This window comes from Pimephales promelas, chromosome 2, assembly GCF_988280905.1.
Source record: "Pimephales promelas chromosome 2, fPimPro1.hap1.1, whole genome shotgun sequence".
Classification (NCBI taxonomy): Eukaryota; Metazoa; Chordata; class Actinopteri; order Cypriniformes; family Leuciscidae; genus Pimephales; species Pimephales promelas.
Genome location: NC_142770.1, coordinates 28,978,138 through 29,002,851, shown reverse-complemented (window position 1 = coordinate 29,002,851; position 24,714 = coordinate 28,978,138). Strand labels below are relative to the sequence as shown.

The following is a 24,714-nucleotide window of genomic DNA, read 5'->3' as shown; positions in this document are numbered from 1 at the left end:
GTAAAAATGTGATCTAAAAGAAAAAATGTACATGCAAATGGAAATAATGGAATGACACTGTGACAATAAAACTTTTCGAAAGAAAAAAATCTGTTCTTATCAGTTTAATATCTGATACGTGCCCTACCCGGGCACCACATATTAAATTGATTTTTGGTCCTGGGAGATGGAATAGGGGCTTGCTCCGTCCACTCCACGCATCGACCCGGTATTGCAGTACTTCTGGGAACGGTGCACCCTCCTAAAGTGTTCAATGAAAGAGTTGTAGTGGTCTTGTGTGGCAGAAGGTGATAATGGAGCTAGTGTGAGTGGGTGTTGTAGGTGATCATGTGTTATACTAGCCTGGGTAGAATTGTGGTGTAAAAACAAGACAAAAATGAACCCCTGTTCCTCTGTCAGTTTAACATCTGATCCGTCCACTATTCGGGGATGGCGCATTATGTACATTTATGGCTCATGGAGCCGGATGCGGAGCGTGCAAAAAAAAAAAGAAAAAAAAAAGCCCCTTTTTTGACTGGCAAACCGCTGGTGAGGATTGGGGAGAGGGACAGGGTGCTTCTGACTGAAGGCCTGGGAATTCATACTTACCTGGCAGGGGAGACACCATGATCAGGAAGGTGGTTCACCCAGGGCGAGGCTCGGCCATTGCACTCTGGGTTGTGCTGACCCCTGCGAATTCCCCAAATGTGGGAATCTCGACTGCATAATTTATGGTAGTGGGGGACTGCGTTCGCGCTCTCCCCTGGACAACACTGGTTAAAAGGGCAGATTGTTAAAGCTCCACTTGAGGTTCTTTTGTTTTTTGTTTTTTTTCTCCACTTCTTCAATATCCAGAGGCAGTCCAGAGAGTTGAACTGCGGCGGTTGCTCGAGAGATACGAAACAGTCTAGGACCGGTCTGTGTGAGGAGGGTTTTCTTTTTTCTCCTCAATTCTTCAAATAGTCTCCAATATTTGACGGACGACTTAGTTCACAGCAGTTGTCCTGGAGGCAAAGTTGTTCGGAATGAGGAGTTCTATCATGTGCTATGAAAACATTGTGCACGTGTGAAACGTCACGTGATATACAGCCACCCATGTTGTGTTTTTTTCTGTTTACAGCGCCACCAAGTGGCCAGTCGCCGCATTCCTCTTCACGTGACCACGGGCTGAGCCCGTACACAGGTGTACCGAGTTGGGTGCAATCGTCTCATTCCGTTGGAGAGTTATAGCCGTTTAAGTAAAGCCCGCCTCGCCCACCCCCAACGTTTTGGCGTACCGTCGCCAACGTGGATGGAAATTCCAACTGTTTCCCGATCCCTGTTGGCAGTCGGACTCCAGAGAATCTTTCTGCACCGGTTTGGGTCAGATCGGGCAAAAAACCTAGGACTAGTGTGCAAAAGTAGGTTTTTCAGAAAATCCAAAATACCCGAAAATCTCGCCAGCGCGGCCACCCAATCCGAGGCATGCATCTTGTTCGGCTCGAGCCAAGGATTCCGGTGATGTAAGACACTTGGGTCTGCGACCGACGGTCGAGGAGTTACGAGCCATTTCGTACTTTTGATCGCTGCAGCGCCACCTTGGGGCCGATCGGGGCGAGCCTTGGTGAGGTTGTAGTACCGGGCCGGTCCTACCATCCCTCAGAGTTTCAAGTCTCTACCACGGACGCTTTGGTCTGCCCGCTCACTTTTAAGGCGGAATGTTGATGATCCAAAATCCCAGGTTGCACTCCAGAGTGTCGTGCTGTGCACTCTGTTGTGATCCATTTTCGGTGTCAACCAATCTGAGCTGAGCTTGTTTGCCGGCGACCTTAGACCCTCTCGCCGCGGCCCAGGTGGGCGTGGCCTTTGCCGGCTCCCCCGCCTCGGCGTCGCTGCGTCATCGCTTCTCGGCCTTTTGGCTAAGATCAAGTGTAGTATCTGTTCTTATCAGTTTAATATCTGATACGTGCCCTACCCGGGCACCACATATTAAATTGATTTTTGGTCCTGGGAGATGGCATAGGGGCTTGCTCCGTCCACTCCACGCATCGACCCGGTATTGCAGTACTTCTGGGAACGGTGCACCCTCCTAAAGTGTTCAATGAAAGAAATGTAGTGGTCTTGTGTGGCAGAAGGTGATAATGGAGCTAGTGTGAGTGGGTGTTGTAGGTGATCATGTGCTATACTAGCCTGGGTAGAATTGTGGTGTAAAAACAAGACAAAAAGGAACCCCTGTTCCTCTGTCAGTTTAACATCTGATCCGTCCACTATTCGGGGACGGCGCATTATGTACATTTATGGCTCATGGAGCCGGATGCGGAGCGTGCAAAAAAAAAAAAAAAAAAAAAAAGCCCCTTTTTTGACTGGCAAACCGCTGGTGAGGATTGGGGAGAGGGGCAGGGTGCTTCTGACTGAAGGCCTGGGAATTCATACTTACCTGGCAGGGGAGACACCATGATCAGGAAGGTGGTTCACCCAGGGCGAGGCTCGGCCATTGCACTCTGGGTTGTGCTGACCCCTGCGAATTCCCCAAATGTGGGAATCTCGACTGCATAATTTATGGTAGTGGGGGACTGCGTTCGCGCTCTCCCCTGGACAACACTGGTTATAAGGGCAGATTGTTAAAGCTCCACTTGAGGTTCTTTTGTTTTGTTTTTATTCTCCACTTCTTCAATATCCAGAGGCAGTCCAGAGAGTTGAACTGCGGCGGTTGCTCGAGAGATACGAAACAGTCTAGGACCGGTCTGTGTGAGGAGGGTTTTCTTTTTTCTCCTCAATTCTTCAAATAGTCTCCAATATTTGACGGACGACTTAGTTCACAGCAGTTGTCCTGGAGGCAAAGTTGTTCGGAATGAGGAGTTCTATCATGTGGTATGAAAACATTGTGCACGTGTGAAACGTCACGTGATATACAGCCACCCATGTTGTGTTTTTTTCTGTTTACAGCGCCACCAAGTGGCCAGTCGCCGCATTCCTCTTCACGTGACCACGGGCTGAGCCCGTACACAGGTGTACCGAGTTGGGTGCAATTGTCTCATTCCGTTGGAGAGTTATAGCCGTTTAAGTAAAGCCCGCCTCGCCCACCCCCAACGTTTTGGCGTACCGTCGCCAACGTGGATGGAAATTCCAACTGTTTCCCGATCCCTGTTGGCAGTCAGACTCCAGAGAATCTTTCTGCACCGGTTTGGGTCAGATCGGGCAAAAAACCTAGGACTAGTGTGCAAAAGTAGGTTTTTCAGAAAATCCAAAATACCCGAAAATCTCGCCGCGCGACCACCCAATCCGAGGCATGCATCTTGTTCGGCTCGAGCCAAGGATTCCGGTGATGTAAGACACTTGGGTCTGCGACCGACGGTCGAGGAGTTACGAGCCATTTCGTACTTTTGATCGCTGCAGCGCCACCTTGGGGCCGATCGGGGCGAGCCTTGGTGAGGTTGTAGTACCGGGCCGGTCCTACCATCCCTCAGAGTTTCAAGTCTCTACCACGGACGCTTTGGTCCGCCCGCTCACTTTTAAGGCGGAATGTTGATGATCCAAAATCCCAGGTTGCACTCCAGAGTGTCGTGCTGTGCACTCTGTTGTGATCCATTTTCGGTGTCAACCAATCTGAGCTGAGCTTGTTTGCCGGCGACCTTAGACCCTCTCGCCGCGGCCCAGGTGGGCGTGGCCTTTGCCGGCTCCCCCGCCTCGGCGTCGCTGCGTCATCGCTTCTCGGCCTTTTGGCTAAGATCAAGTGTAGTATCTGTTCTTATCAGTTTAATATCTGATACGTGCCCTACCCGGGCACCACATATTAAATTGATTTTTGGTCCTGGGAGATGGCATAGGGGCTTGCTCCGTCCACTCCACGCATCGACCCGGTATTGCAGTACTTCTGGGAACGGTGCACCCTCCTAAAGTGTTCAATGAAAGAAATGTAGTGGTCTTGTGTGGCAGAAGGTGATAATGGAGCTAGTGTGAGTGGGTGTTGTAGGTGATCATGTGCTATACTAGCCTGGGTAGAATTGTGGTGTAAAAACAAGACAAAAAGGAACCCCTGTTCCTCTGTCAGTTTAACATCTGATCCGTCCACTATTCGGGGACGGCGCATTATGTACATTTATGGCTCATGGAGCCGGATGCGGAGCGTGCAAAAAAAAAAAAAAAAAAAAAGCCCCTTTTTTGACTGGCAAACCGCTGGTGAGGATTGGGGAGAGGGGCAGGGTGCTTCTGACTGAAGGCCTGGGAATTCATACTTACCTGGCAGGGGAGACACCATGATCAGGAAGGTGGTTCACCCAGGGCGAGGCTCGGCCATTGCACTCTGGGTTGTGCTGACCCCTGCGAATTCCCCAAATGTGGGAATCTCGACTGCATAATTTATGGTAGTGGGGGACTGCGTTCGCGCTCTCCCCTGGACAACACTGGTTAAAAGGGCAGATTGTTAAAGCTCCACTTGAGGTTCTTTTGTTTTTTGTTTTTTTTCTCCACTTCTTCAATATCCAGAGGCAGTCCAGAGAGTTGAACTGCGGCGGTTGCTCGAGAGATACGAAACAGTCTAGGACCGGTCTGTGTGAGGAGGGTTTTCTTTTTTCTCCTCAATTCTTCAAATAGTCTCCAATATTTGACGGACGACTTAGTTCACAGCAGTTGTCCTGGAGGCAAAGTTGTTCGGAATGAGGAGTTCTATCATGTGGTATGAAAACATTGTGCACGTGTGAAACGTCACGTGATATACAGCCACCCATGTTGTGTTTTTTTCTGTTTACAGCGCCACCAAGTGGCCAGTCGCCGCATTCCTCTTCACGTGACCACGGGCTGAGCCCGTACACAGGTGTACCGAGTTGGGTGCAATTGTCTCATTCCGTTGGAGAGTTATAGCCGTTTAAGTAAGGCCCGCCTCGCCCACCCCCAACGTTTTGGCGTACCGTCGCCAACGTGGATGGAAATTCCAACTGTTTCCCGATCCCTGTTGGCAGTCAGACTCCAGAGAATCTTTCTGCACCGGTTTGGGTCAGATCGGGCAAAAAACCTAGGACTAGTGTGCAAAAGTAGGTTTTTCAGAAAATCCAAAATACCCGAAAATCTCGCCGCGCGACCACCCAATCCGAGGCATGCATCTTGTTCGGCTCGAGCCAAGGATTCCGGTGATGTAAGACACTTGGGTCTGCGACCGACGGTCGAGGAGTTACGAGCCATTTCGTACTTTTGATCGCTGCAGCGCCACCTTGGGGCCGATCGGGGCGAGCCTTGGTGAGGTTGTAGTACCGGGCCGGTCCTACCATCCCTCAGAGTTTCAAGTCTCTACCACGGACGCTTTGGTCCGCCCGCTCACTTTTAAGGCGGAATGTTGATGATCCAAAATCCCAGGTTGCACTCCAGAGTGTCGTGCTGTGCACTCTGTTGTGATCCATTTTCGGTGTCAACCAATCTGAGCTGAGCTTGTTTGCCGGCGACCTTAGACCCTCTCGCCGCGGCCCAGGTGGGCGTGGCCTTTGCCGGCTCCCCCGCCTCGGCGTCGCTGCGTCATCGCTTCTCGGCCTTTTGGCTAAGATCAAGTGTAGTATCTGTTCTTATCAGTTTAATATCTGATACGTGCCCTACCCGGGCACCACATATTAAATTGATTTTTGGTCCTGGGAGATGGCATAGGGGCTTGCTCCGTCCACTCCACGCATCGACCCGGTATTGCAGTACTTCTGGGAACGGTGCACCCTCCTAAAGTGTTCAATGAAAGAAATGTAGTGGTCTTGTGTGGCAGAAGGTGATAATGGAGCTAGTGTGAGTGGGTGTTGTAGGTGATCATGTGCTATACTAGCCTGGGTAGAATTGTGGTGTAAAAACAAGACAAAAAGGAACCCCTGTTCCTCTGTCAGTTTAACATCTGATCCGTCCACTATTCGGGGACGGCGCATTATGTACATTTATGGCTCATGGAGCCGGATGCGGAGCGTGCAAAAAAAAAAAAAAAAAAAAAAAGCCCCTTTTTTGACTGGCAAACCGCTGGTGAGGATTGGGGAGAGGGGCAGGGTGCTTCTGACTGAAGGCCTGGGAATTCATACTTACCTGGCAGGGGAGACACCATGATCAGGAAGGTGGTTCACCCAGGGCGAGGCTCGGCCATTGCACTCTGGGTTGTGCTGACCCCTGCGAATTCCCCAAATGTGGGAATCTCGACTGCATAATTTATGGTAGTGGGGGACTGCGTTCGCGCTCTCCCCTGGACAACACTGGTTAAAAGGGCAGATTGTTAAAGCTCCACTTGAGGTTCTTTTGTTTTTTGTTTTTTTTCTCCACTTCTTCAATATCCAGAGGCAGTCCAGAGAGTTGAACTGCGGCGGTTGCTCGAGAGATACGAAACAGTCTAGGACCGGTCTGTGTGAGGAGGGTTTTCTTTTTTCTCCTCAATTCTTCAAATAGTCTCCAATATTTGACGGACGACTTAGTTCACAGCAGTTGTCCTGGAGGCAAAGTTGTTCGGAATGAGGAGTTCTATCATGTGCTATGAAAACATTGTGCACGTGTGAAACGTCACGTGATATACAGCCACCCATGTTGTGTTTTTTTCTGTTTACAGCGCCACCAAGTGGCCAGTCGCCGCATTCCTCTTCACGTGACCACGGGCTGAGCCCGTACACAGGTGTACCGAGTTGGGTGCAATCGTCTCATTCCGTTGGAGAGTTATAGCCGTTTAAGTAAAGCCCGCCTCGCCCACCCCCAACGTTTTGGCGTACCGTCGCCAACGTGGATGGAAATTCCAACTGTTTCCCGATCCCTGTTGGCAGTCGGACTCCAGAGAATCTTTCTGCACCGGTTTGGGTCAGATCGGGCAAAAAACCTAGGACTAGTGTGCAAAAGTAGGTTTTTCAGAAAATCCAAAATACCCGAAAATCTCGCCAGCGCGGCCACCCAATCCGAGGCATGCATCTTGTTCGGCTCGAGCCAAGGATTCCGGTGATGTAAGACACTTGGGTCTGCGACCGACGGTCGAGGAGTTACGAGCCATTTCGTACTTTTGATCGCTGCAGCGCCACCTTGGGGCCGATCGGGGCGAGCCTTGGTGAGGTTGTAGTACCGGGCCGGTCCTACCATCCCTCAGAGTTTCAAGTCTCTACCACGGACGCTTTGGTCTGCCCGCTCACTTTTAAGGCGGAATGTTGATGATCCAAAATCCCAGGTTGCACTCCAGAGTGTCGTGCTGTGCACTCTGTTGTGATCCATTTTCGGTGTCAACCAATCTGAGCTGAGCTTGTTTGCCGGCGACCTTAGACCCTCTCGCCGCGGCCCAGGTGGGCGTGGCCTTTGCCGGCTCCCCCGCCTCGGCGTCGCTGCGTCATCGCTTCTCGGCCTTTTGGCTAAGATCAAGTGTAGTATCTGTTCTTATCAGTTTAATATCTGATACGTGCCCTACCCGGGCACCACATATTAAATTGATTTTTGGTCCTGGGAGATGGCATAGGGGCTTGCTCCGTCCACTCCACGCATCGACCCGGTATTGCAGTACTTCTGGGAACGGTGCACCCTCCTAAAGTGTTCAATGAAAGAAATGTAGTGGTCTTGTGTGGCAGAAGGTGATAATGGAGCTAGTGTGAGTGGGTGTTGTAGGTGATCATGTGCTATACTAGCCTGGGTAGAATTGTGGTGTAAAAACAAGACAAAAAGGAACCCCTGTTCCTCTGTCAGTTTAACATCTGATCCGTCCACTATTCGGGGACGGCGCATTATGTACATTTATGGCTCATGGAGCCGGATGCGGAGCGTGCAAAAAAAAAAAAAAAAAAAAAAGCCCCTTTTTTGACTGGCAAACCGCTGGTGAGGATTGGGGAGAGGGGCAGGGTGCTTCTGACTGAAGGCCTGGGAATTCATACTTACCTGGCAGGGGAGACACCATGATCAGGAAGGTGGTTCACCCAGGGCGAGGCTCGGCCATTGCACTCTGGGTTGTGCTGACCCCTGCGAATTCCCCAAATGTGGGAATCTCGACTGCATAATTTATGGTAGTGGGGGACTGCGTTCGCGCTCTCCCCTGGACAACACTGGTTATAAGGGCAGATTGTTAAAGCTCCACTTGAGGTTCTTTTGTTTTGTTTTTTTTCTCCACTTCTTCAATATCCAGAGGCAGTCCAGAGAGTTGAACTGCGGCGGTTGCTCGAGAGATACGAAACAGTCTAGGACCGGTCTGTGTGAGGAGGGTTTTCTTTTTTCTCCTCAATTCTTCAAATAGTCTCCAATATTTGACGGACGACTTAGTTCACAGCAGTTGTCCTGGAGGCAAAGTTGTTCGGAATGAGGAGTTCTATCATGTGGTATGAAAACATTGTGCACGTGTGAAACGTCACGTGATATACAGCCACCCATGTTGTGTTTTTTTCTGTTTACAGCGCCACCAAGTGGCCAGTCGCCGCATTCCTCTTCACGTGACCACGGGCTGAGCCCGTACACAGGTGTACCGAGTTGGGTGCAATTGTCTCATTCCGTTGGAGAGTTATAGCCGTTTAAGTAAGGCCCGCCTCGCCCACCCCCAACGTTTTGGCGTACCGTCGCCAACGTGGATGGAAATTCCAACTGTTTCCCGATCCCTGTTGGCAGTCAGACTCCAGAGAATCTTTCTGCACCGGTTTGGGTCAGATCGGGCAAAAAACCTAGGACTAGTGTGCAAAAGTAGGTTTTTCAGAAAATCCAAAATACCCGAAAATCTCGCCGCGCGACCACCCAATCCGAGGCATGCATCTTGTTCGGCTCGAGCCAAGGATTCCGGTGATGTAAGACACTTGGGTCTGCGACCGACGGTCGAGGAGTTACGAGCCATTTCGTACTTTTGATCGCTGCAGCGCCACCTTGGGGCCGATCGGGGCGAGCCTTGGTGAGGTTGTAGTACCGGGCCGGTCCTACCATCCCTCAGAGTTTCAAGTCTCTACCACGGACGCTTTGGTCCGCCCGCTCACTTTTAAGGCGGAATGTTGATGATCCAAAATCCCAGGTTGCACTCCAGAGTGTCGTGCTGTGCACTCTGTTGTGATCCATTTTCGGTGTCAACCAATCTGAGCTGAGCTTGTTTGCCGGCGACCTTAGACCCTCTCGCCGCGGCCCAGGTGGGCGTGGCCTTTGCCGGCTCCCCCGCCTCGGCGTCGCTGCGTCATCGCTTCTCGGCCTTTTGGCTAAGATCAAGTGTAGTATCTGTTCTTATCAGTTTAATATCTGATACGTGCCCTACCCGGGCACCACATATTAAATTGATTTTTGGTCCTGGGAGATGGCATAGGGGCTTGCTCCGTCCACTCCACGCATCGACCCGGTATTGCAGTACTTCTGGGAACGGTGCACCCTCCTAAAGTGTTCAATGAAAGAAATGTAGTGGTCTTGTGTGGCAGAAGGTGATAATGGAGCTAGTGTGAGTGGGTGTTGTAGGTGATCATGTGCTATACTAGCCTGGGTAGAATTGTGGTGTAAAAACAAGACAAAAAGGAACCCCTGTTCCTCTGTCAGTTTAACATCTGATCCGTCCACTATTCGGGGACGGCGCATTATGTACATTTATGGCTCATGGAGCCGGATGCGGAGCGTGCAAAAAAAAAAAAAAAAAAAAAAAGCCCCTTTTTTGACTGGCAAACCGCTGGTGAGGATTGGGGAGAGGGGCAGGGTGCTTCTGACTGAAGGCCTGGGAATTCATACTTACCTGGCAGGGGAGACACCATGATCAGGAAGGTGGTTCACCCAGGGCGAGGCTCGGCCATTGCACTCTGGGTTGTGCTGACCCCTGCGAATTCCCCAAATGTGGGAATCTCGACTGCATAATTTATGGTAGTGGGGGACTGCGTTCGCGCTCTCCCCTGGACAACACTGGTTAAAAGGGCAGATTGTTAAAGCTCCACTTGAGGTTCTTTTGTTTTTTGTTTTTTTTCTCCACTTCTTCAATATCCAGAGGCAGTCCAGAGAGTTGAACTGCGGCGGTTGCTCGAGAGATACGAAACAGTCTAGGACCGGTCTGTGTGAGGAGGGTTTTCTTTTTTCTCCTCAATTCTTCAAATAGTCTCCAATATTTGACGGACGACTTAGTTCACAGCAGTTGTCCTGGAGGCAAAGTTGTTCGGAATGAGGAGTTCTATCATGTGCTATGAAAACATTGTGCACGTGTGAAACGTCACGTGATATACAGCCACCCATGTTGTGTTTTTTTCTGTTTACAGCGCCACCAAGTGGCCAGTCGCCGCATTCCTCTTCACGTGACCACGGGCTGAGCCCGTACACAGGTGTACCGAGTTGGGTGCAATTGTCTCATTCCGTTGGAGAGTTATAGCCGTTTAAGTAAAGCCCGCCTCGCCCACCCCCAACGTTTTGGCGTACCGTCGCCAACGTGGATGGAAATTCCAACTGTTTCCCGATCCCTGTTGGCAGTCGGACTCCAGAGAATCTTTCTGCACCGGTTTGGGTCAGATCGGGCAAAAAACCTAGGACTAGTGTGCAAAAGTAGGTTTTTCAGAAAATCCAAAATACCCGAAAATCTCGCCAGCGCGGCCACCCAATCCGAGGCATGCATCTTGTTCGGCTCGAGCCAAGGATTCCGGTGATGTAAGACACTTGGGTCTGCGACCGACGGTCGAGGAGTTACGAGCCATTTCGTACTTTTGATCGCTGCAGCGCCACCTTGGGGCCGATCGGGGCGAGCCTTGGTGAGGTTGTAGTACCGGGCCGGTCCTACCATCCCTCAGAGTTTCAAGTCTCTACCACGGACGCTTTGGTCTGCCCGCTCACTTTTAAGGCGGAATGTTGATGATCCAAAATCCCAGGTTGCACTCCAGAGTGTCGTGCTGTGCACTCTGTTGTGATCCATTTTCGGTGTCAACCAATCTGAGCTGAGCTTGTTTGCCGGCGACCTTAGACCCTCTCGCCGCGGCCCAGGTGGGCGTGGCCTTTGCCGGCTCCCCCGCCTCGGCGTCGCTGCGTCATCGCTTCTCGGCCTTTTGGCTAAGATCAAGTGTAGTATCTGTTCTTATCAGTTTAATATCTGATACGTGCCCTACCCGGGCACCACATATTAAATTGATTTTTGGTCCTGGGAGATGGAATAGGGGCTTGCTCCGTCCACTCCACGCATCGACCCGGTATTGCAGTACTTCTGGGAACGGTGCACCCTCCTAAAGTGTTCAATGAAAGAGTTGTAGTGGTCTTGTGTGGCAGAAGGTGATAATGGAGCTAGTGTGAGTGGGTGTTGTAGGTGATCATGTGTTATACTAGCCTGGGTAGAATTGTGGTGTAAAAACAAGACAAAAATGAACCCCTGTTCCTCTGTCAGTTTAACATCTGATCCGTCCACTATTCGGGGATGGCGCATTATGTACATTTATGGCTCATGGAGCCGGATGCGGAGCGTGCAAAAAAAAAAAGAAAAAAAAAAGCCCCTTTTTTGACTGGCAAACCGCTGGTGAGGATTGGGGAGAGGGACAGGGTGCTTCTGACTGAAGGCCTGGGAATTCATACTTACCTGGCAGGGGAGACACCATGATCAGGAAGGTGGTTCACCCAGGGCGAGGCTCGGCCATTGCACTCTGGGTTGTGCTGACCCCTGCGAATTCCCCAAATGTGGGAATCTCGACTGCATAATTTATGGTAGTGGGGGACTGCGTTCGCGCTCTCCCCTGGACAACACTGGTTAAAAGGGCAGATTGTTAAAGCTCCACTTGAGGTTCTTTTGTTTTTTGTTTTTTTTCTCCACTTCTTCAATATCCAGAGGCAGTCCAGAGAGTTGAACTGCGGCGGTTGCTCGAGAGATACGAAACAGTCTAGGACCGGTCTGTGTGAGGAGGGTTTTCTTTTTTCTCCTCAATTCTTCAAATAGTCTCCAATATTTGACGGACGACTTAGTTCACAGCAGTTGTCCTGGAGGCAAAGTTGTTCGGAATGAGGAGTTCTATCATGTGCTATGAAAACATTGTGCACGTGTGAAACGTCACGTGATATACAGCCACCCATGTTGTGTTTTTTTCTGTTTACAGCGCCACCAAGTGGCCAGTCGCCGCATTCCTCTTCACGTGACCACGGGCTGAGCCCGTACACAGGTGTACCGAGTTGGGTGCAATCGTCTCATTCCGTTGGAGAGTTATAGCCGTTTAAGTAAAGCCCGCCTCGCCCACCCCCAACGTTTTGGCGTACCGTCGCCAACGTGGATGGAAATTCCAACTGTTTCCCGATCCCTGTTGGCAGTCGGACTCCAGAGAATCTTTCTGCACCGGTTTGGGTCAGATCGGGCAAAAAACCTAGGACTAGTGTGCAAAAGTAGGTTTTTCAGAAAATCCAAAATACCCGAAAATCTCGCCAGCGCGGCCACCCAATCCGAGGCATGCATCTTGTTCGGCTCGAGCCAAGGATTCCGGTGATGTAAGACACTTGGGTCTGCGACCGACGGTCGAGGAGTTACGAGCCATTTCGTACTTTTGATCGCTGCAGCGCCACCTTGGGGCCGATCGGGGCGAGCCTTGGTGAGGTTGTAGTACCGGGCCGGTCCTACCATCCCTCAGAGTTTCAAGTCTCTACCACGGACGCTTTGGTCTGCCCGCTCACTTTTAAGGCGGAATGTTGATGATCCAAAATCCCAGGTTGCACTCCAGAGTGTCGTGCTGTGCACTCTGTTGTGATCCATTTTCGGTGTCAACCAATCTGAGCTGAGCTTGTTTGCCGGCGACCTTAGACCCTCTCGCCGCGGCCCAGGTGGGCGTGGCCTTTGCCGGCTCCCCCGCCTCGGCGTCGCTGCGTCATCGCTTCTCGGCCTTTTGGCTAAGATCAAGTGTAGTATCTGTTCTTATCAGTTTAATATCTGATACGTGCCCTACCCGGGCACCACATATTAAATTGATTTTTGGTCCTGGGAGATGGAATAGGGGCTTGCTCCGTCCACTCCACGCATCGACCCGGTATTGCAGTACTACTGGGAACGGTGCACTCTCCTAAAGTGTTCAATGAAAGAGTTGTAGTGGTCTTGTGTGGCAGAAGGTGATAATGGAGCTAGTGTGAGTGGGTGTTGTAGGTGATCATGTGTTATACTAGCCTGGGTAGAATTGTGGTGTAAAAACAAGACAAAAATGAACCCCTGTTCCTCTGTCAGTTTAACATCTGATCCGTCCACTATTCGGGGATGGCGCATTATGTACATTTATGGCTCATGGAGCCGGATGCGGAGCGTGCAAAAAAAAAAAGAAAAAAAAAAGCCCCTTTTTTGACTGGCAAACCGCTGGTGAGGATTGGGGAGAGGGACAGGGTGCTTCTGACTGAAGGCCTGGGAATTCATACTTACCTGGCAGGGGAGACACCATGATCAGGAAGGTGGTTCACCCAGGGCGAGGCTCGGCCATTGCACTCTGGGTTGTGCTGACCCCTGCGAATTCCCCAAATGTGGGAATCTCGACTGCATAATTTATGGTAGTGGGGGACTGCGTTCGCGCTCTCCCCTGGACAACACTGGTTAAAAGGGCAGATTGTTAAAGCTCCACTTGAGGTTCTTTTGTTTTTTGTTTTTTTTCTCCACTTCTTCAATATCCAGAGGCAGTCCAGAGAGTTGAACTGCGGCGGTTGCTCGAGAGATACGAAACAGTCTAGGACCGGTCTGTGTGAGGAGGGTTTTCTTTTTTCTCCTCAATTCTTCAAATAGTCTCCAATATTTGACGGACGACTTAGTTCACAGCAGTTGTCCTGGAGGCAAAGTTGTTCGGAATGAGGAGTTCTATCATGTGCTATGAAAACATTGTGCACGTGTGAAACGTCACGTGATATACAGCCACCCATGTTGTGTTTTTTTCTGTTTACAGCGCCACCAAGTGGCCAGTCGCCGCATTCCTCTTCACGTGACCACGGGCTGAGCCCGTACACAGGTGTACCGAGTTGGATGCAATCGTCTCATTCCGTTGGAGAGTTATAGCCGTTTAAGTAAAGCCCGCCTCGCCCACCCCCAACGTTTTGGCGTACCGTCGCCAACGTGGATGGAAATTCCAACTGTTTCCCGATCCCTGTTGGCAGTCGGACTCCAGAGAATCTTTCTGCACCGGTTTGGGTCAGATCGGGCAAAAAACCTAGGACTAGTGTGCAAAAGTAGGTTTTTCAGAAAATCCAAAATACCCGAAAATCTCGCCAGCGCGGCCACCCAATCCGAGGCATGCATCTTGTTCGGCTCGAGCCAAGGATTCCGGTGATGTAAGACACTTGGGTCTGCGACCGACGGTCGAGGAGTTACGAGCCATTTCGTACTTTTGATCGCTGCAGCGCCACCTTGGGGCCGATCGGGGCGAGCCTTGGTGAGGTTGTAGTACCGGGCCGGTCCTACCATCCCTCAGAGTTTCAAGTCTCTACCACGGACGCTTTGGTCTGCCCGCTCACTTTTAAGGCGGAATGTTGATGATCCAAAATCCCAGGTTGCACTCCAGAGTGTCGTGCTGTGCACTCTGTTGTGATCCATTTTCGGTGTCAACCAATCTGAGCTGAGCTTGTTTGCCGGCGACCTTAGACCCTCTCGCCGCGGCCCAGGTGGGCGTGGCCTTTGCCGGCTCCCCCGCCTCGGCGTCGCTGCGTCATCGCTTCTCGGCCTTTTGGCTAAGATCAAGTGGTCTGGTCGGACGTCTGAGACAGCGATCGCCTCTTGTTGGACTTGGTCTCGTGTGTTGCTTGTCACACGGGACATACACCCTTCAGGAGGTACATTGACAAGCGGCTTTTAATTGACGACTCGTTCTACGAGGAATCTTCTGGTTTTAAGGTAAGCAGGTTTTAATTTATTTATTGTATATTTATTGTTGGATTTTAGCCGCAGCAGGCTAGTGGTGCCTCCAACATGTCGGCTGCTCGTGCCGGCATGAGGAGGCACCACAGCGTGCGTTTTAAATTTAAGACAAAGGAGGATGGCACTCTCCAGGCGATGTCCAGGTTGGACTTTTCCAGGAAGTGCATCCAACAGACTCTCGGTTTTAAGGCTATTGATATTAACTGCTTGTTGACTCTGCCCCTGAATCATGGCTTCGACGTTAGTTTTGCTTCTGCTTCCTTGCTAAGTACTTTTTGGGCTCGGTATGAATTGTGTAAAGCCAATTTCTCCATGTTCACTGTGGAAAAACTGACTGATAATTCGCTGAAAGTGGTGATTGTCAGGATGTTTAATGAAACAGTTAGTGGAGAAGACATTGCTGTATGGTTGGCAAGATATTGCTCTATTCGTGGTCAACCAGTCAAGGTTTTAGATGAAGACGGTATCTGGAGCTGTGCGTGGAGAGTGCCCATTAAACAATGGGCAGATCCCAACAGCTACCATGGCCTGAGTCAAATTCCTTCTATGATTGTGTTGGGAGAGAATAGAGGTTACATCCATTATCAAGGGATGCCCAAGCTATGCCGCAAGTGTGGCCAACTTGGGCATCTCGCCGAGGCGTGCCAAGAAGTAGTGTGTAGGAAGTGCAGAGAAATTGGACACACTTTTGAAGAGTGCAAAAATGGCAGAAAGTGCAACCTCTGTGGAGAATCATCCCATCTCTACAGAGACTGCCCCCAAAGTTTTGCCAACAAGCTAAAAAACAACAAAATGGCCGCCCCACCCAAAGAGCAAACGATAAAGGAGGCGGGCCCTGAGGTTTTGGCGGGAAATTCAAATCCTCAGCCAGCCTCAGGGATTGGACTGGAAGAAGGAAGTGGGGCGGCCACAGGGGCGGAGTCAACTCGAACAGCTGGTCAGGGGGAGGAAGCCAATCCTCAAAATGATAATGGTAAAGAAGAGGTGGACGACAAAGAGGAGGAAACGGCTTCCTCCCTTGTCACCGTGTCTGAGGCTAGTGGGTCAACTAGTGGGAGTGAGACAGATTCTTCTCTTCCCAATGCTCAAGTGCAGAAAAGAACTGCGAGATCTCCTCTGGTCCAAACAGAGGAGAAAAAGCTGCGGGTAGCGCACCGGCTAGATAGTTCCCCCATGGAAGATCTAGACCGTGTGTGGCCCACAGACTCTCCTAATGAAGTATCTTTTCTGCATTTTAAGCTAAGAACATCGACGCCAAAGGCTTCACAAGAGGTTCTCTCTGTGAGCCCTGAGACGTCAAGCACTTTCCTCCCTGATCCCAGGCTTTCTGGGGAAAAGGGACGGCAAGTGCAACAAGAAATAACCTGATTTTAATTAAATCTCTGTAGTCCTTTTGTTGCTTTTAAATGTCTCATACCCTTTTAACCATACTGCTCATGGCTCTCACTATCTCCACCATCAATGTGAGAAGTGTGAGGAGCAATATACGAGCACAGAGTGTCCTATCCTTTTTAAAAACTTTTAAGTCAGATGTGTTTTTATTACAAGAATGTGGCCTGCCTTTTTTATCCAATTACAGAAAGTGGGAGGAGATTTGGACCCCAGGAGTTTCCGTTTGGAGTGGGTCCAATTTTAATAAAAATGACGGTGTCGCCATTTTAATACAAAACCCTAATATCTTGGTGAAGGGCAGCACTGTGGTGAGGGATGGGCGGGCAATTTTAGCTAATCTGACTTTTTTAGGTAAGGATTTTAACATTTTAAATGTGTATGGTTTTACAGACAAAAACAATAGGTATGAGCTTTTAGAAGACCTGCGGCCCCACATGTTAGGTAGGGCTCCCCTAGTGGTAGCAGGGGATTTTAATTGCGTTTTAACCAAGAAAGACAGGAAGAGGACAGAGGATTTTAAAGTTGACAAAACGTCGGTTTTATTGCAGGATTTAGTTAGAGATTTTAAATTAGTGGACTGTTTTAAAGCAATGCATCAGAGAGAGGAGGGCTTCACCTGGTTCAGTGGTGACGGCACCAGAGCCTCTCGCATTGACTACGTTTTTACACGGGACTGCCTGCCAACCGATGCAACATTAACCCCCCTCTTTTTTTCAGATCACACAATGCTGTCATGCACCCTTTCACTCCCCACTGGTGTGACTGCAGGGGGAGGGCTGTGGAAGCTGAACTGCTCCCTTTTGGAAGATAAAGATGTAGTCAGTGAGTACAGGGAGCAGTTCAGCCAATGGCAGACCCTCCAAGACTTCTACGACTCACGTGCACAGTGGTGGGAGATGGTAAAAGAACGGACGAGACAGTTTTTTAGAAAGATAGGAAAAATCAAAAAGAATAGATTAAATCGACGCATGATGGGGCTGCAAAAACGACTACAGAGATATTTTAACCTTTTAAACGATGGGATTGATTTTAGTGAAGAAATCAAAGAAATAAAGCAAGAAATGTCAGTTTTATCCGAAATTCAAAGCAAAGGTGTCATTTTAAGGAGCAGGGAGAAGGAGATAGAGGAAGGTGAAAGGTGCACGAGGTATTTCTTTAAAAAAATTATTTCACGGGGTGGGGCAATCACAGCTTTGAAAAGTGGAGGGAGGGAGGTTTACACCACAAAAGAAATTTTAAAGGAAACTGAAGTATTTTATGAAAACCTATACAGCACCAAAGAAGTCCACAATGACACATTACAGGAGGTTTTAGAGTTTTTAGAAAAGAAAGTCGAAGGCGAAGGTACAATTTTATCTCAAGATTTCAACATTTTAGAAATTCACAAAGCACTCAAAAGTTTTAAACGAGGAAAGTCCCCCGGCACCGATGGACTTCCTCTGGAGTTTTATTTGACTTTTTGGGATATTTTAGCTTTCGACTTACTGACTGTTTTTAAAGAATTTGAGACTCTTGAAAGACTTCCTGACAGCTTTAGAATAGGGATAGTTTCACTCTTACATAAGAAAGGGGACAAGACTGACTTACGGAACTGGCGACCCATCACTCTTTTAAATGTCGACTGTAAACTTTTTAGCAAAATTTTAGCCACACGCATGTCGACAGTTTTAGAGGACGTAATCCACCCGGATCAAGCATGCGCTGTGCCAGGAAGGAAGATCACGGACAGCCTGGTGCTGATCAGAGACGCCATCTGTTATGCGAGAGACAGAAACCTTCGGCTAGTAGTCCTAAATTTAGACTTTGAAAAAGCATTCGACCGTATCTCGCACCAGTTCCTTTTTAAGGTACTGGGTAAAATGGGATTTCCAGGGCGGTTCATAGCCTGGGTGGGACTGCTGTACAACAGTCTGGTCAGCAGAATTGTAGTTAATGGGCATTTATCCAAAGCTGTTAATATCTACAGCGGCGTCCGTCAGGGGTGTCCCTTATCTCCCCTTCTGTATGTGGCTTGTATAGAGCCACTGGCACAAATCTTGAGAAGGGACAAATGGATTAAAGGACTAGGCATTCCAGGGACTAGTGGACTGACGGCAACCTGCGTTTTATACATGGACGACGTGACCCTTTTAGCAACGGACGTTTTATCGGTACGAAGAGCAATGGACTTGACTGACTGGTACGGTCGGGCCTCAGGCGCCAAGCTCAATAGGAGCAAGTCTGAGGCCCAGCTCTTCGGGCCGTGGGGGAACGTTGACAAAGGTGGACTAGATTTGGATTTTAAAGATAATAATTTGAAAATTTTAGGTGTTAAATTTGACAGGGAGGGTGGAGGACAGGGTAACTGGACTGACATGTTAGGGAAAGTTAGGCAAAGACTGGGCTTTTGGGGACTAAGAAATCTGACGATTGAAGGCAAGATTTTAATTTTTAAAGCTGTGATTTTACCACTGATTTTACTTGTCTGTTCTGTTTTTAGTCCCCCACGAAGTTTCCTGATTGACCTGGAGAGAGCAGTGTTTTACTTCCTGTGGGGGTCCAAGTGGGAGCGACTCAAAAGAGAAGTAGTGAAGAAAAGGAAGGAGAATGGCGGAAAAGGGCTCCCAGACCCCCACCTGTTTTTAGGCAGCCGCTTCACTGCCCTCCACATTAAATACGCCCTGACCCCATCCAGAGAACACAAGACAGCAGCCATGACCCGATTCTGGATGGGGTCATACTTAAGATCTTTGAAAATTTTACCCGTTGATCTTAAATGTCCAGTGTCTTTTAATCTGTCAAAAGAACATCTTTTTATTAAGAATTTTTTAAAGAAATACCTTTTAGAAACGAATGATGCCACTGTTTTAACTAACCACAAGTCTCTTGTCTCTCTTGTGCAGGATCGAGAATCGGTGAGTCCAGTTCCAGGCCTCACACTAGGTGAGGCCAAAGACGTTTGGAGGAACGCAGCCCACCCAGCTCTCCAGAACAGGCTTAAGGACTTGTCGTGGATGGTGGCCCATGAGATCCTCCCGGTCAGGGCGGTTATGCACTCCAGAGGCATGGCCAAAAACCCCACCTGCCCACGGTCCGGATGTGGTTCCCCGGAGACCGTCTACCATCTGCTCTGGGAGTGCGGTGCTGCGCGGGACCTGTGGGCCAAGACCAGCCCCCTGGTTTTCCCGTGCCTGCCGGCGGGTCGGGCCCAGGTGGGATACAGGCTCGCCATCCTGGGGGTGGGTCAGGGCTTGAAGGAGCTAACATCACAGCAATTTACCTCGCTCTGGCTCACCCTCAACCATATCAAGGATGCCATCTGGGCCACCAGAAACCTGCTGGTGGGGAAACGCGTTACGGTGCCCCTCCACGCGTGCGAGCAATTAGTTAGATCTGCGCTGCAGGAGGCGCCGGACGTCGTTATTCGGATGGGGGGGCTGGGGTCACACCAAAGAGGTCCCGGCCACCCCCGACCCTGGCCGCCCGTAGATGCACCCTCACCACACCGGCTACGGGAACAGCGGGCCAGCGGGCCGGAGGAGAGGGGATCTCCGCTGGGCGCTGGAAGCGAGGAGTCTGGGGCCTGTTCTGGAGACCTGGAGTGAATGGACATTCTTGATAGGGACTCACCCTCGATCCTGTACAAGAGATGTTTTATGTGGCATAATTTATTGTTTTATTGTTTTTTATCTGACATGTTTTATTGTTTTATTCCTATTATTTAAACCATTTACCTTTCTTTTAAAACAAACATGGACTTTTTACACAACACACAAAACACAAGAAACTTTTAACAGTAAATAATGTGTCCCTTTTAATATGTGTAAAAATGTGATCTAAAAGAAAAAATGTACATGCAAATGGAAATAATGGAATGACACTGTGACAATAAAACTTTTCGAAAGAAAAAAAAATCTGTTCTTATCAGTTTAATATCTGATACGTGCCCTACCCGGGCACCACATATTAAATTGATTTTTGGTCCTGGGAGATGGCATAGGGGCTTGCTCCGTCCACTCCACGCATCGACCCGGTATTGCAGTACTTCTGGGAACGGTGCACCCTCCTAAAGTGTTCAATGAAAGAAATGTAGTGGTCTTGTGTGGCAGAAGGTGATAATGGAGCTAGTGTGAGTGGGTGTTGTAGGTGATCATGTGCTATACTAGCCTGGGTAGAATTGTGGTGTAAAAACAAGACAAAAAGGAACCCCTGTTCCTCTGTCAGTTTAACATCTGATCCGTCCACTATTCGGGGACGGCGCATTATGTACATTTATGGCTCATGGAGCCGGATGCGGAGCGTGCAAAAAAAAAAAAAAAAAAAAAAAGCCCCTTTTTTGACTGGCAAACCGCTGGTGAGGATTGGGGAGAGGGGCAGGGTGCTTCTGACTGAAGGCCTGGGAATTCATACTTACCTGGCAGGGGAGACACCATGATCAGGAAGGTGGTTCACCCAGGGCGAGGCTCGGCCATTGCACTCTGGGTTGTGCTGACCCCTGCGAATTCCCCAAATGTGGGAATCTCGACTGCATAATTTATGGTAGTGGGGGACTGCGTTCGCGCTCTCCCCTGGACAACACTGGTTATAAGGGCAGATTGTTAAAGCTCCACTTGAGGTTCTTTTGTTTTGTTTTTATTCTCCACTTCTTCAATATCCAGAGGCAGTCCAGAGAGTTGAACTGCGGCGGTTGCTCGAGAGATACGAAACAGTCTAGGACCGGTCTGTGTGAGGAGGGTTTTCTTTTTTCTCCTCAATTCTTCAAATAGTCTCCAATATTTGACGGACGACTTAGTTCACAGCAGTTGTCCTGGAGGCAAAGTTGTTCGGAATGAGGAGTTCTATCATGTGGTATGAAAACATTGTGCACGTGTGAAACGTCACGTGATATACAGCCACCCATGTTGTGTTTTTTTCTGTTTACAGCGCCACCAAGTGGCCAGTCGCCGCATTCCTCTTCACGTGACCACGGGCTGAGCCCGTACACAGGTGTACCGAGTTGGGTGCAATTGTCTCATTCCGTTGGAGAGTTATAGCCGTTTAAGTAAAGCCCGCCTCGCCCACCCCCAACGTTTTGGCGTACCGTCGCCAACGTGGATGGAAATTCCAACTGTTTCCCGATCCCTGTTGGCAGTCAGACTCCAGAGAATCTTTCTGCACCGGTTTGGGTCAGATCGGGCAAAAAACCTAGGACTAGTGTGCAAAAGTAGGTTTTTCAGAAAATCCAAAATACCCGAAAATCTCGCCGCGCGACCACCCAATCCGAGGCATGCATCTTGTTCGGCTCGAGCCAAGGATTCCGGTGATGTAAGACACTTGGGTCTGCGACCGACGGTCGAGGAGTTACGAGCCATTTCGTACTTTTGATCGCTGCAGCGCCACCTTGGGGCCGATCGGGGCGAGCCTTGGTGAGGTTGTAGTACCGGGCCGGTCCTACCATCCCTCAGAGTTTCAAGTCTCTACCACGGACGCTTTGGTCCGCCCGCTCACTTTTAAGGCGGAATGTTGATGATCCAAAATCCCAGGTTGCACTCCAGAGTGTCGTGCTGTGCACTCTGTTGTGATCCATTTTCGGTGTCAACCAATCTGAGCTGAGCTTGTTTGCCGGCGACCTTAGACCCTCTCGCCGCGGCCCAGGTGGGCGTGGCCTTTGCCGGCTCCCCCGCCTCGGCGTCGCTGCGTCATCGCTTCTCGGCCTTTTGGCTAAGATCAAGTGTAGTATCTGTTCTTATCAGTTTAATATCTGATACGTGCCCTACCCGGGCACCACATATTAAATTGATTTTTGGTCCTGGGAGATGGCATAGGGGCTTGCTCCGTCCACTCCACGCATCGACCCGGTATTGCAGTACTTCTGGGAACGGTGCACCCTCCTAAAGTGTTCAATGAAAGAAATGTAGTGGTCTTGTGTGGCAGAAGGTGATAATGGAGCTAGTGTGAGTGGGTGTTGTAGGTGATCATGTGCTATACTAGCCTGGGTAGAATTGTGGTGTAAAAACAAGACAAAAAGGAACCCCTGTTCCTCTGTCAGTTTAACATCTGATCCGTCCACTATTCGGGGACGGCGCATTATGTACATTTATGGCTCATGGAGCCGGATGCGGAGCGTGCAAAAAAAAAAAAAAAAAAAAAAGCCCCTTTTTTGACTGGCAAACCGCTGGTGAGGATTGGGGAGAGGGGCAGGGTGCTTCTGACTGAAGGCCTGGGAATTCATACTTACCTGGCAGGGGAGACACCATGATCAGGAAGGTGGTTCACCCAGGGCGAGGCTCGGCCATTGCACTCTGGGTTGTGCTGACCCCTGCGAATTCCCCAAATGTGGGAATCTCGACTGCATAATTTATGGTAGTGGGGGACTGCGTTCGCGCTCTCCCCTGGACAACACTGGTTAAAAGGGCAGATTGTTAAAGCTCCACTTGAGGTTCTTTTGTTTTTTGTTTTTTTTCTCCACTTCTTCAATATCCAGAGGCAGTCCAGAGAGTTGAACTGCGGCGGTTGCTCGAGAGATACGAAACAGTCTAGGACCGGTCTGTGTGAGGAGGGTTTTCTTTTTTCTCCTCAATTCTTCAAATAGTCTCCAATATTTGACGGACGACTTAGTTCACAGCAGTTGTCCTGGAGGCAAAGTTGTTCGGAATGAGGAGTTCTATCATGTGCTATGAAAACATTGTGCACGTGTGAAACGTCACGTGATATACAGCCACCCATGTTGTGTTTTTTTCTGTTTACAGCGCCACCAAGTGGCCAGTCGCCGCATTCCTCTTCACGTGACCACGGGCTGAGCCCGTACACAGGTGTACCGAGTTGGGTGCAATCGTCTCATTCCGTTGGAGAGTTATAGCCGTTTAAGTAAAGCCCGCCTCGCCCACCCCCAACGTTTTGGCGTACCGTCGCCAACGTGGATGGAAATTCCAACTGTTTCCCGATCCCTGTTGGCAGTCGGACTCCAGAGAATCTTTCTGCACCGGTTTGGGTCAGATCGGGCAAAAAACCTAGGACTAGTGTGCAAAAGTAGGTTTTTCAGAAAATCCAAAATACCCGAAAATCTCGCCAGCGCGGCCACCCAATCCGAGGCATGCATCTTGTTCGGCTCGAGCCAAGGATTCCGGTGATGTAAGACACTTGGGTCTGCGACCGACGGTCGAGGAGTTACGAGCCATTTCGTACTTTTGATCGCTGCAGCGCCACCTTGGGGCCGATCGGGGCGAGCCTTGGTGAGGTTGTAGTACCGGGCCGGTCCTACCATCCCTCAGAGTTTCAAGTCTCTACCACGGACGCTTTGGTCTGCCCGCTCACTTTTAAGGCGGAATGTTGATGATCCAAAATCCCAGGTTGCACTCCAGAGTGTCGTGCTGTGCACTCTGTTGTGATCCATTTTCGGTGTCAACCAATCTGAGCTGAGCTTGTTTGCCGGCGACCTTAGACCCTCTCGCCGCGGCCCAGGTGGGCGTGGCCTTTGCCGGCTCCCCCGCCTCGGCGTCGCTGCGTCATCGCTTCTCGGCCTTTTGGCTAAGATCAAGTGTAGTATCTGTTCTTATCAGTTTAATATCTGATACGTGCCCTACCCGGGCACCACATATTAAATTGATTTTTGGTCCTGGGAGATGGCATAGGGGCTTGCTCCGTCCACTCCACGCATCGACCCGGTATTGCAGTACTTCTGGGAACGGTGCACCCTCCTAAAGTGTTCAATGAAAGAAATGTAGTGGTCTTGTGTGGCAGAAGGTGATAATGGAGCTAGTGTGAGTGGGTGTTGTAGGTGATCATGTGCTATACTAGCCTGGGTAGAATTGTGGTGTAAAAACAAGACAAAAAGGAACCCCTGTTCCTCTGTCAGTTTAACATCTGATCCGTCCACTATTCGGGGACGGCGCATTATGTACATTTATGGCTCATGGAGCCGGATGCGGAGCGTGCAAAAAAAAAAAAAAAAAAAAAAAGCCCCTTTTTTGACTGGCAAACCGCTGGTGAGGATTGGGGAGAGGGGCAGGGTGCTTCTGACTGAAGGCCTGGGAATTCATACTTACCTGGCAGGGGAGACACCATGATCAGGAAGGTGGTTCACCCAGGGCGAGGCTCGGCCATTGCACTCTGGGTTGTGCTGACCCCTGCGAATTCCCCAAATGTGGGAATCTCGACTGCATAATTTATGGTAGTGGGGGACTGCGTTCGCGCTCTCCCCTGGACAACACTGGTTATAAGGGCAGATTGTTAAAGCTCCACTTGAGGTTCTTTTGTTTTGTTTTTTTTCTCCACTTCTTCAATATCCAGAGGCAGTCCAGAGAGTTGAACTGCGGCGGTTGCTCGAGAGATACGAAACAGTCTAGGACCGGTCTGTGTGAGGAGGGTTTTCTTTTTTCTCCTCAATTCTTCAAATAGTCTCCAATATTTGACGGACGACTTAGTTCACAGCAGTTGTCCTGGAGGCAAAGTTGTTCGGAATGAGGAGTTCTATCATGTGGTATGAAAACATTGTGCACGTGTGAAACGTCACGTGATATACAGCCACCCATGTTGTGTTTTTTTCTGTTTACAGCGCCACCAAGTGGCCAGTCGCCGCATTCCTCTTCACGTGACCACGGGCTGAGCCCGTACACAGGTGTACCGAGTTGGGTGCAATTGTCTCATTCCGTTGGAGAGTTATA

General features: G+C 49.8%; 20 non-coding genes and 2 pseudogenes across 20 annotated transcripts; all 22 read left to right on the top strand.

Moving 5' to 3' along the window:
- Positions 1 to 67: 67 nt before the first annotated feature.
- On the top strand, positions 68 to 242 carry LOC148996990 (U2 spliceosomal RNA; annotated as a pseudogene).
- Positions 243 to 580: 338 nt separating this feature from the next.
- On the top strand, positions 581 to 745 carry LOC148996989 (U1 spliceosomal RNA). Its single transcript, XR_016147550.1, has one exon. It is a non-coding gene; the product is annotated as a U1 spliceosomal RNA (small nuclear RNA).
- Positions 746 to 1,857: 1,112 nt separating this feature from the next.
- Positions 1,858 to 2,048, top strand: LOC148996988 (U2 spliceosomal RNA). The gene has a single exon (XR_016149235.1). It is a non-coding gene; the product is annotated as a U2 spliceosomal RNA (small nuclear RNA).
- A 339-nt stretch (positions 2,049 to 2,387) lies between these two features.
- Positions 2,388 to 2,552, top strand: LOC148996987 (U1 spliceosomal RNA). Its single transcript, XR_016147547.1, has one exon. It is a non-coding gene; the product is annotated as a U1 spliceosomal RNA (small nuclear RNA).
- A 1,109-nt stretch (positions 2,553 to 3,661) lies between these two features.
- On the top strand, positions 3,662 to 3,852 carry LOC148996986 (U2 spliceosomal RNA). Its single transcript, XR_016149232.1, has one exon. It is a non-coding gene; the product is annotated as a U2 spliceosomal RNA (small nuclear RNA).
- Positions 3,853 to 4,189: 337 nt separating this feature from the next.
- Positions 4,190 to 4,354, top strand: LOC148996985 (U1 spliceosomal RNA). The gene has a single exon (XR_016147545.1). It is a non-coding gene; the product is annotated as a U1 spliceosomal RNA (small nuclear RNA).
- A 1,111-nt stretch (positions 4,355 to 5,465) lies between these two features.
- LOC148996984 (U2 spliceosomal RNA) lies at positions 5,466 to 5,656 on the top strand. The gene has a single exon (XR_016149231.1). It is a non-coding gene; the product is annotated as a U2 spliceosomal RNA (small nuclear RNA).
- A 339-nt stretch (positions 5,657 to 5,995) lies between these two features.
- Positions 5,996 to 6,160, top strand: LOC148996983 (U1 spliceosomal RNA). Its single transcript, XR_016147544.1, has one exon. It is a non-coding gene; the product is annotated as a U1 spliceosomal RNA (small nuclear RNA).
- A 1,112-nt stretch (positions 6,161 to 7,272) lies between these two features.
- LOC148996982 (U2 spliceosomal RNA) lies at positions 7,273 to 7,463 on the top strand. The gene has a single exon (XR_016149230.1). It is a non-coding gene; the product is annotated as a U2 spliceosomal RNA (small nuclear RNA).
- Positions 7,464 to 7,801: 338 nt separating this feature from the next.
- On the top strand, positions 7,802 to 7,966 carry LOC148996981 (U1 spliceosomal RNA). The gene has a single exon (XR_016147542.1). It is a non-coding gene; the product is annotated as a U1 spliceosomal RNA (small nuclear RNA).
- Positions 7,967 to 9,075: 1,109 nt separating this feature from the next.
- LOC148996980 (U2 spliceosomal RNA) lies at positions 9,076 to 9,266 on the top strand. The gene has a single exon (XR_016149229.1). It is a non-coding gene; the product is annotated as a U2 spliceosomal RNA (small nuclear RNA).
- Positions 9,267 to 9,605: 339 nt separating this feature from the next.
- Positions 9,606 to 9,770, top strand: LOC148996979 (U1 spliceosomal RNA). Its single transcript, XR_016147539.1, has one exon. It is a non-coding gene; the product is annotated as a U1 spliceosomal RNA (small nuclear RNA).
- A 1,112-nt stretch (positions 9,771 to 10,882) lies between these two features.
- Positions 10,883 to 11,073, top strand: LOC148996978 (U2 spliceosomal RNA). Its single transcript, XR_016148611.1, has one exon. It is a non-coding gene; the product is annotated as a U2 spliceosomal RNA (small nuclear RNA).
- A 338-nt stretch (positions 11,074 to 11,411) lies between these two features.
- On the top strand, positions 11,412 to 11,576 carry LOC148996977 (U1 spliceosomal RNA). Its single transcript, XR_016147538.1, has one exon. It is a non-coding gene; the product is annotated as a U1 spliceosomal RNA (small nuclear RNA).
- Positions 11,577 to 12,688: 1,112 nt separating this feature from the next.
- On the top strand, positions 12,689 to 12,879 carry LOC148996976 (U2 spliceosomal RNA). The gene has a single exon (XR_016148260.1). It is a non-coding gene; the product is annotated as a U2 spliceosomal RNA (small nuclear RNA).
- A 338-nt stretch (positions 12,880 to 13,217) lies between these two features.
- On the top strand, positions 13,218 to 13,382 carry LOC148996975 (U1 spliceosomal RNA). Its single transcript, XR_016147537.1, has one exon. It is a non-coding gene; the product is annotated as a U1 spliceosomal RNA (small nuclear RNA).
- Positions 13,383 to 19,962: 6,580 nt separating this feature from the next.
- Positions 19,963 to 20,139, top strand: LOC148996974 (U2 spliceosomal RNA; annotated as a pseudogene).
- Positions 20,140 to 20,478: 339 nt separating this feature from the next.
- LOC148996973 (U1 spliceosomal RNA) lies at positions 20,479 to 20,643 on the top strand. The gene has a single exon (XR_016147536.1). It is a non-coding gene; the product is annotated as a U1 spliceosomal RNA (small nuclear RNA).
- A 1,109-nt stretch (positions 20,644 to 21,752) lies between these two features.
- On the top strand, positions 21,753 to 21,943 carry LOC148996972 (U2 spliceosomal RNA). Its single transcript, XR_016149228.1, has one exon. It is a non-coding gene; the product is annotated as a U2 spliceosomal RNA (small nuclear RNA).
- Positions 21,944 to 22,281: 338 nt separating this feature from the next.
- LOC148996971 (U1 spliceosomal RNA) lies at positions 22,282 to 22,446 on the top strand. Its single transcript, XR_016147535.1, has one exon. It is a non-coding gene; the product is annotated as a U1 spliceosomal RNA (small nuclear RNA).
- A 1,112-nt stretch (positions 22,447 to 23,558) lies between these two features.
- LOC148996970 (U2 spliceosomal RNA) lies at positions 23,559 to 23,749 on the top strand. Its single transcript, XR_016149227.1, has one exon. It is a non-coding gene; the product is annotated as a U2 spliceosomal RNA (small nuclear RNA).
- Positions 23,750 to 24,088: 339 nt separating this feature from the next.
- LOC148996969 (U1 spliceosomal RNA) lies at positions 24,089 to 24,253 on the top strand. Its single transcript, XR_016150598.1, has one exon. It is a non-coding gene; the product is annotated as a U1 spliceosomal RNA (small nuclear RNA).
- Positions 24,254 to 24,714: the final 461 nt, after the last annotated feature.